This window comes from Mastomys coucha, unplaced genomic scaffold, assembly GCF_008632895.1.
Source record: "Mastomys coucha isolate ucsf_1 unplaced genomic scaffold, UCSF_Mcou_1 pScaffold22, whole genome shotgun sequence".
Lineage (NCBI taxonomy): Eukaryota > Metazoa > Chordata > Mammalia > Rodentia > Muridae > Mastomys > Mastomys coucha.
In genome coordinates, this window is record NW_022196905.1 from 133114126 (window position 1) to 133131445 (window position 17320).

The 17320-nt window shown below is 50.7% G+C and overlaps 1 pseudogene; it reads left to right on the forward strand.

Annotated features, from left to right (window-relative positions):
- The window catches only part of LOC116104692, a 47504-nt pseudogene that overhangs the window by 4722 nt on the left and 25462 nt on the right, over positions 1-17320 (forward strand).

Sequence of the window (17320 nt, forward strand, 5' to 3'; positions counted from 1 at the left end):
AAAAAAAAAAAAAAAAAAAAAAGAACTATATAAAATACTACCATTTTCTGTTATTTATTCCCCTCCCCACCTCTTGTTTTGACTTGCTTTTGTTTTCAAGCCAACTCTGGAAGTATTATGAACTATTTGATGGGGAACTGAGCAAAGAGAGATGAGTGGAAGGGGACAGGGCCAGGATAGTATAGATAGATGCAGGATGGCAGAAAGAGGCAGGTTCCAGAACTCCTGAGCTCAAACTGGATTCTCAGTGGCTTCTCAGGCCAAATAGGAGTCCTCTCAGAGACCAGAGTAGGGCTAGGAGGAAGGCAGCCATGCACACTCAGAATGAGTGACCAGAACCCATCAGAGACAGCTGCACCACACTGAACCAGGTAGCCACAGAGCCATGAGGCCAAAGCCATCCTTCCTGGGAACACACCAGCTTGAGCTAGCACACAGGGCAATGCCCAGGGAAGGTCCTGCAGGCCCTCCTAATGTTCCCCTGTCACAAGAAGCTCAGGTCTCAGTGAACTCTCCGCCTGCCCCCAGGGCATGCATACATTAGATGGATAATGTCAAGGTCTACCAGGAACTCTGGGCTGTGGCATTGTTGTTCCCATTACCAAAGGTCTTGCAGAAGTTCTCCTAGATTAATAATGGCCACAGGTGGGATGAACCCAGAGCCACCTCTTCCTGCACTGCCATGAGCCACAGTTCACCTATACCCTGAGCCCTGCCCTCCTGGAGTCTTCCATATCTGGGGCCTTCTGTATTCTTGCTCCTGCTTCTCAAAGGATCGAAAGAGTCTCTTACCACATGCTGGCCCTTGGGGGTGAGGCAAATATCACCATGGACTATCAGCCAGATGTCTGATCACAGAGAGGTGGCAGCTACCCCTGGGCCCTTGGGGATGGTCCAACCTGAGAAATCTACCAACTCCTGGAACAGCATTCATCACGGCCATCACCAGCCATTCACCAGGGAATACTGAGTAGCCCTGGCTGGAGGCTCTGAGGTCCTGGGTTCTTTCTTTACCCACTACAGAGACTGTGGGGATTGTGACTGACACCTCAAAGCTGGCTCCAGGCTCCCTGTGGACAGAGGGACTCCAGATGCAAGGAGATCAGGGCCAACCAAGGTCCCCCATTCACGATGTCTGTGAGTATCTCAGAACCTTGGCAGCCAAGGGTGTGGGAACCTTCCACAACCTTCTCAAGTCTAGAGCCGTCTAATTTCCTGTTCCTGTGAAATCTCATCTGCTTTAATGACAAGCAAGGGGTGGGTTTCCTGCTGTCTCCCTTCCATCTCCCCAACTCTTCTGTATGTTTGCTTGCAAACAGCTCTGTAGCCTACAGCGAGATCCATACCAGTATCCAGAGATGGGAGAGCAAGCACAGTGTGGGATCTGATGTCAGAGTAGATGCCTTCTACCCTGGAATGTGGGTCCTCCAGGCCATGTTTCTACACTTTCTCACTCTCGAGCCGGTTCCAGGTACAGAAGCTTCAGTCTAAGTCAGTCTGTGACAGATCCAAGGTAAGAGACAGATTCCTGAATGCAAAACCCCCAAATCCAGCAAAACCCTCCTGGCTAACTAGCTAGAAGTTCAAGTCGGGGGCTCTCTTCAGCTCCTTCCTCTCCCAACTCATGGGCCACAGGGCTCTACCCAGACCCCAGAACACCTGGGAACAGAAGAAGGCACCTCAAGCAACCCCATCATCCATGCCCCCTGAGCCTCCATGCCCACAGCTGGGGCCTAGTACCTACATCATCTCAGAGAGCCAGACCCTTGGTGACCTTCTCCTCAGTGACACCAGATTCAAGGGCAGCACCTGCCATGGGCATGGTTTGGTCTTTTGCACACGTGCGCGCGTGCGCGCGCGCGCACACACACACACACACATCTTGTGGAAGCCCAAGGCACCCAAGGAGAGGATCCAAAAGAGAGACCCCAGTCTCCACAGGCTTCCGATGGTGACTCTGAGCCAGCAGTGCCTACCTGAGCTGCTTTTCAACTCATTGTCATGGAAACCATGGAAACAGAACACAGTTCCATTCTCCCAAATCACTAAGCCCAAGCCCTGCCATTTGGTAGCTAGCTCACATAGCTTTCTTTCAACAACGTTAAAGAATGATTCCTGGAAGTCCCCCAGGTATCAGTGAGGTGCCGCAAGGCCTTGAGGGTGGAATGGAACTCTACCTGATAGAGTCATTGAGAACAGGGGCCCTTGACTGCTTCTAACTTTTGGGAACCCCCTACACACAGACACACACACACACACACATACACAGAGAGAGAGAGAAAGAGAGAGAGAGGGGGAGAGAGAGAGAGAGAGACAGACAGACAGACACAGACAGACAGACACATACAGAGACATAAATACACAGATGCATACACACACAACAAACACAGTGAGAGACAGACAGAGAGATAGAACAAAGACAGACAGAAACAGACACAGATACACACACATATACCCAGCCACACACACACACACACACACACACACACACACTCACACACACACACAGCTTTCCACGTTATGCCTAGACTCCTCCTTGTGTCCTTCCAGGTACTGGGGGAGGGGGGGAGTGTCTCATGGGAGGCTAATTGGCAACCTTTCCATTTATATCTATGTATTTAGGACAAGTCTTCCGAAGCGGAAGGTCCTGAATCTGTCCTAGGGGGGTCTCAGGACCACAGGTGGTCCTTGGAAGCTTTCCTGAGGCCTCCTGGGAAGACAGCCCCCCTTCCCCATGCCCCACACCCCCCACCCCACACTCCAAGCAGACATGGGTCCCCAGTGAAAGAGACACTAGGAAAATGCATAGAGACAGCCTGGACTATGTGGAAGGAGTTCCAGGTGGACCTGCCAGCGGTCCTGCCCAGAGGTGGCCGTGCTTGATGCTTTTGCTCCAGCAGCAGCCCAAGGACAGTCTTCCATCCTCTGCTGTGCAGAGTACAAATGGAGGCCCAGAGAAGCAATGGAACTGGCCTGAAGCTACCCGGAAGGTGTGAGTAGTGGTGAGCGTGAGTACCCTGGCGGCCCTGGCCCTGTATTCATCCTGCGCTGGATTCCTCCCTTTTAAAACACTCATAAAAACATTCATCACAGATATCCCAGGAAAGCTGAATTTCCTCTTAAAGGTGAACAACGGTTCAGTCCTTCTCAGGGAAGAATGTCCCCACATACCGTGATGCAGGTTGTTATCCACCCCTACACCCTATCTGGTCCTGGCCCTGACCACAAGCACCTACAGAAGAGGCTATGGTAGAGAGAGCCTGGGCAAAATTCTCCCGTCTACCTGGAGCTCAGTCCGTAGCTCAAGCTGGCTCTGTGTGTTTTCCTAGCGTCTCTTTCAGTGGGGACCCGTGTCTGCTTGGGGTAGAGGTGAGGGAGGGGTACGGGGAGGGGGCTGTCTCCCCAGGAGGCCTCGGGAAAGCTTCCAAGTAGGTGTAGCCAGGCCACTTCCTGGGAAGATCAGCTTGCTTTACAGAGCCCAGGTGGGTGCTCACCAGCAGCTCTGGGCTGCCTGTTTACCCAGACTTGCAAAGAGATTTGAGGTAGCTATGTGCCTGTAAGCTGCAGCCAAAGTCAACAGAAAACCCGCACAGGAGGAAGCAAGGGATGCAGGTTATTTGACCTGTAAGAGAGAGGGCCCTGCACACTAAGAAGTGCTGGCATGGGGCGGAGGGGGGGGGGAGGGGGGACAGAAGCATGTGCCCTGTGGCCAGACCTGAACAAGAACGGATGGGTCCTCTGAAAGGCCCCAGCCCAGCCCAGCTCACTAGAAAACACAGACTTCTCCAGCAGCCTGCAGGTAGCCCAGCTCACTAGAAAACACAGACTCCTCCAGCAGTCTGCAGGTGGCATAGCGGCCTCAGAAGCTCAGACCATAAGATGGAAACAGCTGCTTCAGAGGTGCCCCTGCCTTGTCCCCAGGACTTTATTCCCTGGATCTGAGATGTCATTACTTTGTTTGCAATCACTTGTGCTTTCCAGTCAAGTAGTCTATCACCTAGCTAGACCCCCAGCCCCTCACTGGGGGATTCTACGAAGGTGATCTACGACTGAGCCACACCCAAGTTTCTTTTTACTCTGTATTTTGAAATAATCTCTTAATTTCCACAAACTAATCTTAAACCCACTCAGTTGCCCTGGCTAGTCTAGAACTTGTGATTCTCCTGCCTCTGCCTCCTGAATACCGGAATTGCACTCTTTCTCATCTGTTGAAAGGACCATAAGATTCTCAGTGCCCTTACACCTGCTGCTATGGAGATTCTATAAACCCACTCTGTGCTGTCTAGCCACTCATGACTCTGGGACAAATACAGCTTGGGTTCTGTCTGCATCTGTGGAGCTGGCTGCTTTCCTACCTCGACCTGTCTGGGGCATGCTCTGTTGCTGAGGATCAATTAGTTGCTCGGAGACTTATTTCCTGCTTGGCTGCCCCCTGTCAGAGTCAGGGGTCCAACTATCTTCTTCTTGACTGTACTAGTAAAAAAAAAATGACAGAAATGGTATTCACAAATATGGACTTCTTCTTTTGTATATGTGTATGTGCATGTGTGTGAACAGGATGTGTGTGTGGTAGATACATACATACATATGCTTATGTGTAGAGAGGCCAGAGGGCAACCTCAAAAGGTACCTCAGGTACCTTTCACCTTATTTTTTTCTTGGTGGTGGTGGTGGTGATGTTTTGTGTTTGTTTGTGTTGTGTTGTTTTGTTTTGTTTTTGTTTTTTGAGATAGGATGTTTCTTTCTTTTCCATGGAACTCACCAAGCAGGCTCAGGCTGGCTGGCTGACTAGTGAATCCAGGGGTCCTCCTCTCTCTGCACCCCAGGCACTGGGGTTACAAATGCATACCACCTCTCCTAGCTTTTCACATACACTCTGAGGATTGAACTCAGGTCCTCAAGTTTGCACAGCAAGCACTTCAGTCACTGAGCCTTCTCCTCATGCTTTTCTTAAAGGGAAGACCACTCATTTGGGGTATGAGATAATTCTCTTTTATGGCTAGCAAGGACTCAAGCTGTTCCCTTTGTATTCCCTCTGTTCTCTCCAGAAACCCAAGGACCTAAAGTCCATGCATCTGGACACTCAGAAAGGTGTGAGATGCCCACATCTGCCTTATCCCAACAGTCAAAGGCCAGATGCCAGAAATGTCAGTGGACAGCCGGGTCATCCTTCTGATTTAGCTGTCTCATTGCTGTGACAAAATACTTGGGAGAAGCAACTTAAGGAAAGAGAATTTTATTTGGGTTTATAGTTCTCCCCCATCATGACGGAGGAAGACACATTGTCAGAGTGTGAGGCAGCTGCTCATACTGCAACCGCCATCAGGAAGCAGGAGCCCAGCCTAGGGAATGGCGCTACTCACAGTTAGAGTGTATCTAACCTAAACCAGAAATCCCTTCACAGCCAAAGTGAGTCTAGGTCTTGTTTTGTTGACAATCAGCATAAAACCATCATTTATCACTTGGAGTAGGCGCAACAAAGCTGAGCTTCAGGGGCTGGATACTGTGACAGAAGCCAGTGAGTATAGAGTTAAAGGGTCAGAGGTCAGCAAGCACTGACTAGAGAGGCTTTCAACTGCCTGGTGGAAACCTGGGTGCATCCTAGATCTCCAATTCACTGATCCACACATCAGAGCTAGTGCATTTATACAGCTCTGCAGGTGTGCATTGTTCAATCTGCAGGCCCTAAATAAATGACATTATCACGTGTCAGAAACACGGGTAAGCGAGGTGAGAACTTCATTGTATACATTAGGCAACTGAGACTTGGAGTTAGGCAACTTGCTGGGCCAAGACGAGAAGTGGCTGAGCCACACCTGGGCCTGCGATGTGAGCAATGGCCACTCTCCTCACTTTTCCTGCGTGTGTGAAAGTGTTCATGCTGGGCCTTGGGCTCTTCCCCTAAGAAAGTCTCATGCTGGGTTTTGTCTTGTTCTGTAGCCCAGGTTAGCCTTGGCCTTGCAATCCTCCTGCCTCAGATACATGAGTGTTAGGGTTACAGGTGAGTGCCACTATGCCTGGCCTAATGATGGGCTTTTCAAAGAATCTATTTTCAAACTGGTGTGTGTGTGTGTGTGTGTGTGTGTGTGTGTGTGTGTGTGTGTGTACTTGAGTGTACTTACCAGTGCACACACATATGGAGGCCAGAGGTCAACACTGGATGTCTCCCTCAGTTGCTCTGTACCTTAATTTTTGAAACAAGCTCTCCCATTAAACCTGGAGCTTGTTGATTTGGCTGGGTTGAGAGGCCCACAGGCCCTAGAAATCTACCTGTCTCCATTTCCCCAATGCTGAGATTATAGGCACAAATGCCTGGTTTTCTTTGTGGGTACTGGGATTGAGCTCAGGTCCCCATGCTTGCATGGCACTGCACTGAACCAGTTCCCCTGTTTCTCAGAGTCTTCATGTAATTAACATAGTGGTTCTTTGATGGAGCTTTTTTTTTTCTTCTAATTCTGTATCTGTTTACTATGCCTTCTGGCTTTGCCTATCGGTTTCTGCTGCACAAAAGCTTAGTTTCCACTTACATGTGACTCCCAACCTCCTAAATTCAGACGAAGTACAGGTGTGGATATGCTCCTTCTGTGTGATTCCATCTTCCTGGAGGCCTGCTCTACCACTTGTCACTGGCTTCTCGGTCATATTTGCAACCTTGGCACTCTAACATATGCAAGGGTGGGTCATGTCCCTAGGCTACACTGCCCTGCACACACTCTGTGGGTCACAGGTTCCCACCGGGATACAGCAGAGTCACTAGGAAAGGTGGACCCCAGAATCTGCATTCCTTAAACATTCTCGTCGCCAGTCCACACAAGAGCCTTTGGGGTGGGTATGGTTTCTTTGTTGTTTTTTGGTTTGGTTTGGTTTGGTTTGGTTTTGGCTTTTCAAGAAAGGGTTTCTCTGTGTAGCCCTGGCTGTCCTGGAACTCACTCTGAAGACCAGGCTCACCTCAAACTCAGAAATCCCCCTGCCTCTGCCTCCCAAGTGCTGGGATCAAAGGCGTGCGCCACCACTGCCCGGCTGGGGCGGGCATGTAAAGGCCCCATAAATGATTCTCATTTGCAAACCAGAGGTCTAGGAGATTGCTACGCACACTGTTCCCTCCAAGGGGTGGCAAGCAGCAGAGTCCTGCTGCGGGCATATACTGTATTAGCAGCCTGGCAAAGCTGTGGTAGGAGGAGCTATGCAAGGTAGAGCATTAAAGAGCATCTCATTGAGCAGGTGGGGAAACAGAGGCCCGGAGAACAAAGGGCCTGGAGTGAAATGTTCAAGTCTGAACCATAGTCCCGGTCAGGTTTGCATCTAATTGCAAAGAGAGAAGACCTCAGTGGAACTCAGCATCCCTTGGCTCCCTGCAGTTCCTCACAACAGAGCCCCAACCCTCATGGATTTCAGCAACAGTGTGGGTGCCAGTCTCCTGAGGCCCTGGGATTGGATGTCCCACAGTCTCCAGGGAACTCCTGTGCTGTGAGCCCATTTCCCTGTGTGTCCAGCTGACCTCTGGCTAACCCTCTAACTTTCGAATGGGGTCAGCTGCATTTCTCCAAGACCCAATACAGGATAAAAGAATGAAAAGAAAGTTATTCTAGGCTTCTGAGTGCATGCCTGTCACTCCAGCTCCAGAAAGCTGAAGCCAGAGGATCACAAGTTCAAGGCCAGCCTAGGTTACATGGAGAGTTTCAAGCAAGCCCGGCCAACCTACTGGAATTTTATTGCAAAATTAAAAATAAAATGAGAGGTCCAGAGATATAGCTCACTGGTAGAGTGGTGGCCTAGAATCCCCAGGAAGGAACTTGGGTGTGGCTCAGTGGTACAGCATGTGCCCAAAATGCTTGAGGCCCTGGATTTCATCCCCATACTAGATAGAGACATTGAGAGACAGAAAGACAGGGAGACAGAGAGACAGAGAGTGAGAGAGATGGAGACAGATGGCGGGGTGGGGGGTTATACAAGTACAAACACACATCAGAGCCCAGAGCTGCCTGAGGGTAACATGCTGTTCTGGGAACCCAGCAGACAGCTTTGGCCTTGGGCGGGTTTATTTCTGTGTTATGACTTCTGCCTGCTGACCCATGCCCGGGGCTAGAAGTGTCAATTCTCCCTTCTCTGATGAGCCCTGGATCACACCAGCCACAGAGGGACCTTTTTGTTGTTGCTGTTGTTATTGTTGTTGTTATTACTCACTTGGGGTAGGATAGTGTGACACTGCGCCTAGAGTCACCTCACTCAGGAGGCTCCCAGAACCTTCCCCTCTGGCCGGGCAGCATACCTTTCATGCGCTTTTGCTGATCTCCAGGCTTGTCCTTCCTGAGAGCCAGGGAATGGCCCATGCTATATGACTGCCCCCTCGACCTGGTGTCACAAAGCAGGGACTCTCAGGAAAGGGCCCTGGAGAGCCTCCCCCTTCAGGAGGGGGGGACATTCCAGGACAAGAGCCGACAGGGCCAAGAGGAAGCTCTGCCATCAAATTCCGGATGTGGCCCCAGGCACAGGCCTGGTCTTGTGGGGACAGGCGGCCCCTCCCGGTGCTGACAGCCCAGCCCCACGGCCTGCTCTGCAGGCTGCAGGTGGCCTATCAGAAGCGGAAGATCAAGTCCCTCAGGGGCTAGGGGAGATGGATTGCATTCCTGGGGACCCACCCAGCCCCCTGTGCGCCAGCCTTGGAGAGCCGATAAGGGGGCTGGGGCACTTGGGCTGAGTCTCACACAAATCACCCAGGGTTATTGTGTTCTTCAGAGCACAGGCCCCTACCTACTAAGCTGGGCACAGAGATGGACCAGGCAGCCACGCTGCACACACTGACAGATAAGACTCCCACACAAACAGTGCCACAAAGGCCACTCTCACGCTCCCCCCTAGCAGCATGCCAAGCCCTCGGCGGGCACTTTATGGCCTACTATCTCATCTGTACCCCACAACAACCTCGCCAGGTGGGAATTCCGCTCCCTTGAAACAGATAAGGAAGCAGGCTAAGAGAAGCGAGAGGTGGCCAAGGTCACCCAGGTTATAAAGCGGCTGGATCTGGACCCGGCCCAGGCCCACCTGGATGCAGAGCCCACCTGGGCACACACCACACGCCCCTCTACTGAGCTGTGATAAATAGACTCTTTGTTGAAAGGTGACTTTTACAGCCATGCGGGGATGCCGTTTCAGGTGACATGTAGGGAGGGACCCAGTGAGGGACTGGTCCACAGAGTCCTATTAATGTTGGTCATAGAGCCACGGGCTCAGGGACAGTGAGGAGCATGACAGACCTGAGGGGATGGTGTGAGGCAGGACCCACAAGCACCCTGGTTGCAAGGACATGACCTGTGACAAATGGGGGCTGCAGACCACTCACCTCCCTAGCATGGCACCACGCAGCCCCCATCCCTTGTTTTAGGCATTTGTTCCAAGAAACCAGATCTCACGAGAGCAGGGACAAGCCGAAGCCAGCTGAGTGATGGCTCAGTTGGTAAAGTGCTTGGTGAACACGTGTGAGGTCCTGGGTTTGGATCTCCAGCACCCCCTAAACCTGGACACGGCAACATGTGTCTGTAACCCTAGTACTGGGTGACGGTTAGCAGACAATCTAAAGTGCCCCCTTCAGTGACATAGCTTATGTCAAGTCCCTCCCAGTCTTTATCTGTGTACTCCTGTATTCTCGAAAGCATCTGGCTGTGGTGTGCATTCTGTTCTTTCTTTATGGATAGTCTCACTCTTTCCCTCCCTCCTCCCTTCCCTGCTCCCTGTCCCTATCTATAAGTCAAGGTCTCAAAAGCCAAGCGTGATGGCTCACCAGGATAATCCCAACTCTTGAGGGCAGAACTGGGAGAGATCACCTCAGACCTCAGGAGTTCTCTGCCAGCCAGGAGCATAGAGTGAGACTCTATGTCAACACTCAAAACCAGAGAGATGCCTCAATAGAATGATGGCCAACAGCTAGCTGAAGCTTGTACTTGAACCTCCACATGCTCTCGCGCGTGCGCACAAGCACACACACACACACATGCACACGTGATCCTAGTATACAAACATACATATGTACATACACACAGTAAATGCTTACATACCTATATGCATAGAATTAAGAGAACATCGTTCACGGTACTGCTTATCCATACAGTGTTCCCCTGTTATTTTAACAACCTGTAGAGTAGTCCTTCGATGAGAGGAACAAGAGTGACTTAATCAGCTCCCTATGGACAGACTTGGAACATGTTTCCACTTTTTTTTTTTAAACCCTTTCCCCAAAATTACACACACAGGACTCTACTTTGGATCTTGGGAGTCCTCCAAAGTTCATATGCCATGGATTCATGTGGTCACCAGCAAGATGCCATTGGAGGTGACTGAAGCTATGGGAAGTGGTCCCTAGGGGGCGGGCTGCATCGTTTGGGATATAAGTGAAGGGTTTAGGGGCTCCTCCAGATCCTTCGTATTCCTCTCTTCCATCTTCTAGACATAAAATAAGTGCTTTGCTCCTACCATACTGTTCTGCCTGCCCCAAGGCCCCAGACAGTGTGGATGGATGGAACATTCCAGAACTTTGAGCCAAAATAAAATTCTTTTTTTAAAGTGTGTGTGTGTGTGTGTGTGTGTGTGTGTGTGTGCTCACCTGTATATGCATGTGGAGAGGCTAGAGGAGAACATACGATATTTTCTTCAATCACTCCTCAACTAACGTGTTTGTTTGTCTTTGTATGTTTTGAGACAGGCTCTCTGACTGAACTTGGGCTCACCATTGTGACTAACCTGGCTGGTCAGAAAGGCTCTGAGATATTCTTATTCCCACCTTCCAGAGTTGCAGGCGTGTACATCCACACCCCTCTTGACTTGGGTTCAACACATCTGGATTCGGGTTCCCTTGCTCTTGCAACAAGAACTTTCCCAGTGAGCCATCTCTCCCAGCACTAAGAATATAGTTTATAGATGAAACTGGCATGCGTTTACATTGGTGGGGCATGAGGATGACCTGTGAATGCTCCTCCTGGCTATGGGCATCTTAATAAGAGGTAGCCCCAAACATAGAGTCATGAAGTACACACAGTCAATGTGAGGGACCTGGCCAAGCTCTTGCCTCTTAGGGAGTCCATGCCTACGCTGTGCTGAATAGATCCTCACTCCCTGGCATCTTGTGAGTGCTCCATGCACCCTGTCTTACATGTAGTGCCTGCAGCCCACAGAACTGGGCGGAGCAAGTCATAAAACGAAAATGAGTTTCCCAGACTCCCTTGCACTCCATTGTCCTTCCTCTTCTGTATTTTCTCCCTGCTTACCTTTCCAACCTTCTGCTTGCATTCTGTCATTGATTTAGAGGCACTCTTCCTGTAACTGGACAATGAACTCTCTGCTACTCACATGTGACTTTCCCTGGTAACACATGCCTCCTCCAATAAGCAACTGGCAACAGACCAAAGGTGTGATTCTTCCCAAGTCTAGTGAACTAGTGAGTTCCTGGGGCTTATATACAGGAACATGGGCGAGGGCTTATCTTCAGGAATATGGGGTAAGCCCAAAGCAGTCACACCATTGAAAAGTCTCCCCCAGCATGGGTAACGACACCCCTATCGTGGCACAGATAGAGCACCCCCTCCCATTAACCTTCCACCCCCTGTGCCCTCTAGCACTCCTAACACTGTGCACCAGGAGCAGAGTTACACACAGCTGGGAAGGGCTGAAGGAGGCAGAGGTTGTGGTCTCAGGTGAGGATATCACACACACCCTCCCCCACCCTCCTTCTCTGAGGGAATCAACAAGCCTGACCCTTAGGGTCACTCGTAGGTAGATACACTGTTCTCACAAAGATGGCAATGGCTTTTATGCTCAGAGAGCCTCGCCCCACCATACTCCACACACCTGAAGATCCTGTGCATGGTAGGTGCCCCACCCAGAGAGAGTATTTTTTGTCATGATGGTTGCTATCAGGGCTGCTTCAGCCTAAGGAGCAGGTGATCAGGCCCATAAGGCTTGGGTCTGAGGTTGGAAAGACCTCCTTTTGGAGTGATAGCCTTGCGCCTATGAAGGAAAGTCCCAAAGGTCAAAGGCCCCCAAGGTCAAAGGCACCGAGCTCCCATATCGATCCCTCGAGTTGCCCCACGGGCCCTTCTGGATCTTCTTCAGGCTCAGGGGCTGACACCTGGCCAGAAGTCACTCATAGTCAACTCCGTGACCCTCAGCTTCCTCATCTGTGGGGGTTTTATCCTCCTTCCTGTCTTCTGTCACTCAAGGCGTCAGGGCCAGTCTCCAGAGACTCCCAGCTTCCTGACCTGGGATTCAGACTGCTGAGCCCCATCACAGGAAGGGATATGGGTCTCAGAAGGTAGATAGTGACCTCTCTGCTTTTGTAAAAGACACAGTGGAGACTCGGGACTTGAAGACTGTGACAGAATCTAGAATCAGCCAGGAGATAAGTCTTTGTACACATATGTGGGGAAGTTTCTAGGTTAGGCCAATTGAGCTGGTAAGACTCATTCTAAATGTGGGCCTTACCCACCCTAAGCCTGGGTCCTGGACTGCATAAAAAGGAGGAAGAGAGCTAAGCCCCCGCATCCATCTCTCTCTGCTTCCAACTGTGACCAGCTGCCTCATATACCTGCTGCCATAACACCTTTACCACCATGGTGGACCTTCAAACTGAGAGTCAGAATAAACCAGTCCTTCCTAAATTTGCCTTTTGTTGGGTATTTTGTTATAGCAGTGAGAAAAGTAGCTAGGCCCTGCGAACAATGAAGAGACACCCAGGAAAAATACTAGAATTTGAATTTTTCTGTGTAACTCTGGCTGCCCTGGAACTCTCTCTGGAGACCAGGCTGGCCTCAGACTCAGAGATCTGCCTGCCTCTGTCTCGTGAGTGCTGAGATTAAAGGCATACACTATCACCACCAGGCCGAGAAGAGTGAATTCTGCTTCCTAGCAGGGACTGAAGGCTGTTGGAGCCCCTGTGTGAGACTGAGCCTTGGTGGCCTCCTGGCAGCAGTGGCCTCACTGTATGCAGTGGACACAGCAGAGAAGGACACAAAGCACAGCGGGAAGTGAGGGTGGACACTGAACCTTCCAGTTTCCCAGACTGAAGAGCCAATTATCATCACCACGTGGGAGCCCTCAATGTGGGAGGACAAGGAACTACAGAGACACACAGAACTAACACCGACCCAAGAGGTGCTTAGCTCACTGTCACCCTGGACAGCTCCTAGGTGGCCTGAATGCTACACTCTGGGAATCATGTGAGTTGGTCACCATGCCATGTATTGGCCTTGGACTTCAGAGTGGTCAGCTACTTAGAGACAATCCAAAGACAGATGCAATGAGGATTTGAACTGCAGGAAGCATCAGCCCTCACACCGCCGCACAGCCTCCCGAGAGCTGCTGTGTAGTAGCCTCCACATGTGAGCACTTTGACTCTATCTTTGCAGAGTGGTCAAGGACTGAGCACAAAATCCTGAGCCTGGGATTTCTTCCAGCACCGTCACATCCCCCAAACCATGAGCACGCAGATGTTCTATGTGCTAGTGCATATATGCACATATGTGGGTGAGCACATGTGTGCATAATGTAAGCATACACATAGTTTGCTAGTACACAAACATGAGCATAAATGTCAGTGGTGCATGTGTGGTTTATGGCTGCCTGTATGTGCATATACGAGTTAGGTATACATTGAGCACATGCATACACATGGGTAAACCATGCGGTATGCTAGTTCATGAGAGCACACATGAGTATGGATGAATATATGTGTGTGAGGTGACGTGTATATAATATGTGGTTCGCTAGTGCATATATGTATGTGCATATGCACGTTGGTGATTATGGATGCATGTGCAGATAGTAGTGCACACTTATGTGTGCTTGTTGCATGCATGTATTCATGGAGCATGTGTGCACATGTACATGTGAAGGCATGGCTTATGCTGTATTTGCACATACGTCCTGGGGTGTGTGTGAATGTGTGTCTGTATGTAAGGCACAGGCTCAGCTCATCCTGCTCTGGCGTAGACCCCCCTTCTGTGGAGCAGGACTCGCAGCACTGTTACACAGAGACTGGTGGCTGCTGAGCACATACCCTGCAGCCTCTGCCAGCAACGCTGCATGTGAACATGAATCTACGCGCATTAGAAGGCACAAGCTCTGCTTCTCCCTGTCCACAGACATCATCTTCCTGGCATTCTGATTGGGAAGAACCTGTCTACCAAGGCAGCTGCAAGTCCTACAGAAATGAGGGGACTGGAGAATCCTCCCCAGTATTGCACACTAGTAAATGCGAATCTCTCATACAAACAGTCTCTGTTCTTACAATATCTGCTCAAGGAACCTTGAAGAGCTTCTGTCCTAACATCCATGACACCCATGTTCCAGAAAGGGCCCTTGATCTTCTCTGTGCCACCTAACTCTGGCAGCCTCCAATCCTTCTCTCATTCCCTTTTGAAGGCAATGGTCTTTTTCTCCCCAAGACAGTCTGAGTTTTTCAGAAAGGTACTGTCCATTCATGTTCCCAGGCTGTTCCTGTAAGTCTGATAGGCCCATAAAGGACTTTTTCAGAGAACAGGCTCCAAGTACCCATGGAACAGTACATAGTGGAGGGGCTCACCTAGGATTCACATGGTCTACCGAAATGTATATGCAGCTCCTTGGGACTCTCTAGGGCCTCACATACTCCAGGCGATGGCCAGTCTTAGACCAGCCCCAGGCACAGCTCAGCAGAGACCCCAGGAGTACACAAGAAGCCACTCATGTCTGTATCCTAAATGACCCTGCATCCTCTCCCACTGGCCAACAGTGGCTCAGTGTTGGCTTGTGGCAGAGGCTCAGCCTCTCTCCCTACTCAGGGAGCAGAGGAGCCCACAGCAGCCTCTATCTTAACCCAGCTCCTGACTGTACCTCTCTTGATCACCAAACAAAAGCTTAGGAATGGGATTACAAAGGCTATGAGTGGCCCCTGGCCCCTATGCCGCAGCTTTCTTAATGGTTAACTGCTTAATAAAAAACAGGCGATAATGAGGTTTTTGATCCCTTGTCGGCCTCACAGCCGAAGAGGCCACGGACCCAATAAGAGCATGCCACTGAGGCGGCCCAGGCCCGACCCCCTTTCATCTTCAGCCAAGCTGCTCCAAAGAGCCCTTTTTCCCCTAAACCAGATGCTCTTTGCCAGGGCAAATTCCACAGTAAAAATAGAAAAGGAAATTCTTAACCCACTGTTTCATGTGTGACAAGCGGTTTTGTGGTGAGACAGTGGCCTCAAGAGTACACCGTCCTCTCCGAGCCTCACCACTGTCCCCCAGGGCAAGCAAATGTGGCATCTCAAGGCCTTTGGTGTTCTGTGGCCAGCTAGCCATGGCTCTGTGATGGAGACCACTGGAGCTGCCCACAGCCCCTCTGCTTTGATCTGAATCTGCAGTGTGGACACAGCCGACCACCACAGCGCCTCAGATCCCAGGAGCTGCAGGCCATCACAGTACCGTTCATACAATTGCATGCCAAGCCAGCAGGACAACAGAGAAGATGTTAGTACCCAAACCAGCCATTGAGGGGAAGCCTCAGAAAAGACCCAACGCTGGTTTCCGGAGGATGATAGGAAGGTGGCCCAACATCACACTGGAATGTCAAGAGGTTAGATACCCAAGGCTGGGGGAATGTCTCAGTGGGTCCAGTGCCCGCATGAGAATCGAAGTTTGGATTTCCAGACTCCATAGAAAAAGCTAGGTGTGGCAGTACACTCCCATGATCCTAGCACGGAGGAGGTAGAGACAAGAGGATTCCTATAGCCTGGTGGCCAGCTCAGTTAACTAAATCAAAAAGCTTCAGGTTCAGTGAAAAACCCTTTTTCAGAAAACAAGATGGAGAGTCATAGAGGAAGACACTCAACATCAACCTCCAGACTCCATACACAAGGCACCATGTACACAGGCACATAAACATATTTAACACACACACTGCAGATTCACTAACATACACACACAGAAGGCTGAGGTTCTAACTCTCAGAGCTGGAGTCAGAACCCTGGGCTGTAACACCCCAGGACAAGTCCCTGGTATGATCTGACTTCTCAAACCTTCAAGGGACCTGCAGCATCAGTAAAGAGCCTACAGGACTAGACCACTGGACTGGCAGGGAAACTAAGGAGCATGCAAAGACAAGAGGGGGGGCTCTGGACCCACAGTTCTGTCCTCTGTATACTGTGCCTGGAAAGATGAATGATAGCTAAAGGGCTAGGCCTATGAGGTTGCAATGAAAGTTCATTAATTATCCTTATGTCTGCACCCTAGAAATGCAACTTTGACTGTGAGTAAAACCTCAGCTGATGAGAAGACCCAAAGAAGGTGGTGAGCCTGGGGTACAGCTGGAAGAGGAGGAGGGGAGGGGAGGGAAGGCCAGTGTCCTTGGAAGGTAGGACAACAGACCATCAACTCAAGGCACTGCTTGGGACCCAATGTGGATCCCTGCAGACACTCGTTTCTCTAAGAAGATGTAACCCCGGGCATTGTAAGGCACCATGGTTGGAGCATGTACTCCTTTTCTGAACACACTGATGTTTCTGCCATTACCCAGAGCCTGTGGCTCCCACTGCCTGCCTCTGTGGTCCCCATCTTCCAGAGGAAGTGGCATTTAAATAAGGCCAGGAGGAAGGACACTGCCAGAGTGAACATAGGAAAGGGGAAGCCCAGAACATAGAGAGCCTGCATGGCCTGGTGATGCCAGAAGGTAACTGGAAATAGAAGATAAAGTGGAGGCTGGGAGAGAGATGGTCTCCCTGGGTGTCACTGGGGCCTTGGGGAAAAGCAGAATGGCCCCAGAGACTATACATCAGAGGAGCCTCAGGATGTGGCTACCTGGCTAAGCTTTCCCCTCCTGGAAATGAAATAAGGAAGGTGAAGCCAGATGATAGGGAATCAGGATGGGAGGTCTCTCTAGCTACACTCAGGGCAGTGCTCATCCTGAACACACAGGAGGAAGGAGGCACAGACAGGAGGCAGCATGTTGGAGCTGGAGGGAGGCTGCCTGGCCAGGCATCTGCAATGCAAGCTAGGGCACGCCAGTCAGCCCCCTCATTCCCTATCACAGCCTCAGGCCCCTGCTCACCCAGGCCCAGCCCACCCCCTTCTTGGTCCCAGGAATTCCTGGCTGTATATCCGATTGTTTCTGTCTTTCATGCAGGTCAGGGCACAGCCCAGAGGGAGAAGGGGTCGCTGCTCTGATGACTTGGGCCTGCTCTGAAGCCAGCCAGAAAGTTACTTCTGAAGTATGGAGGGTCTGGGACATCTTGGGGAACAATGATCTAGTGAGAGAAGATGGAGAATGTTACCAGCACTCCTGGCAAGAGTACAGAGTACAGACCCTGAGA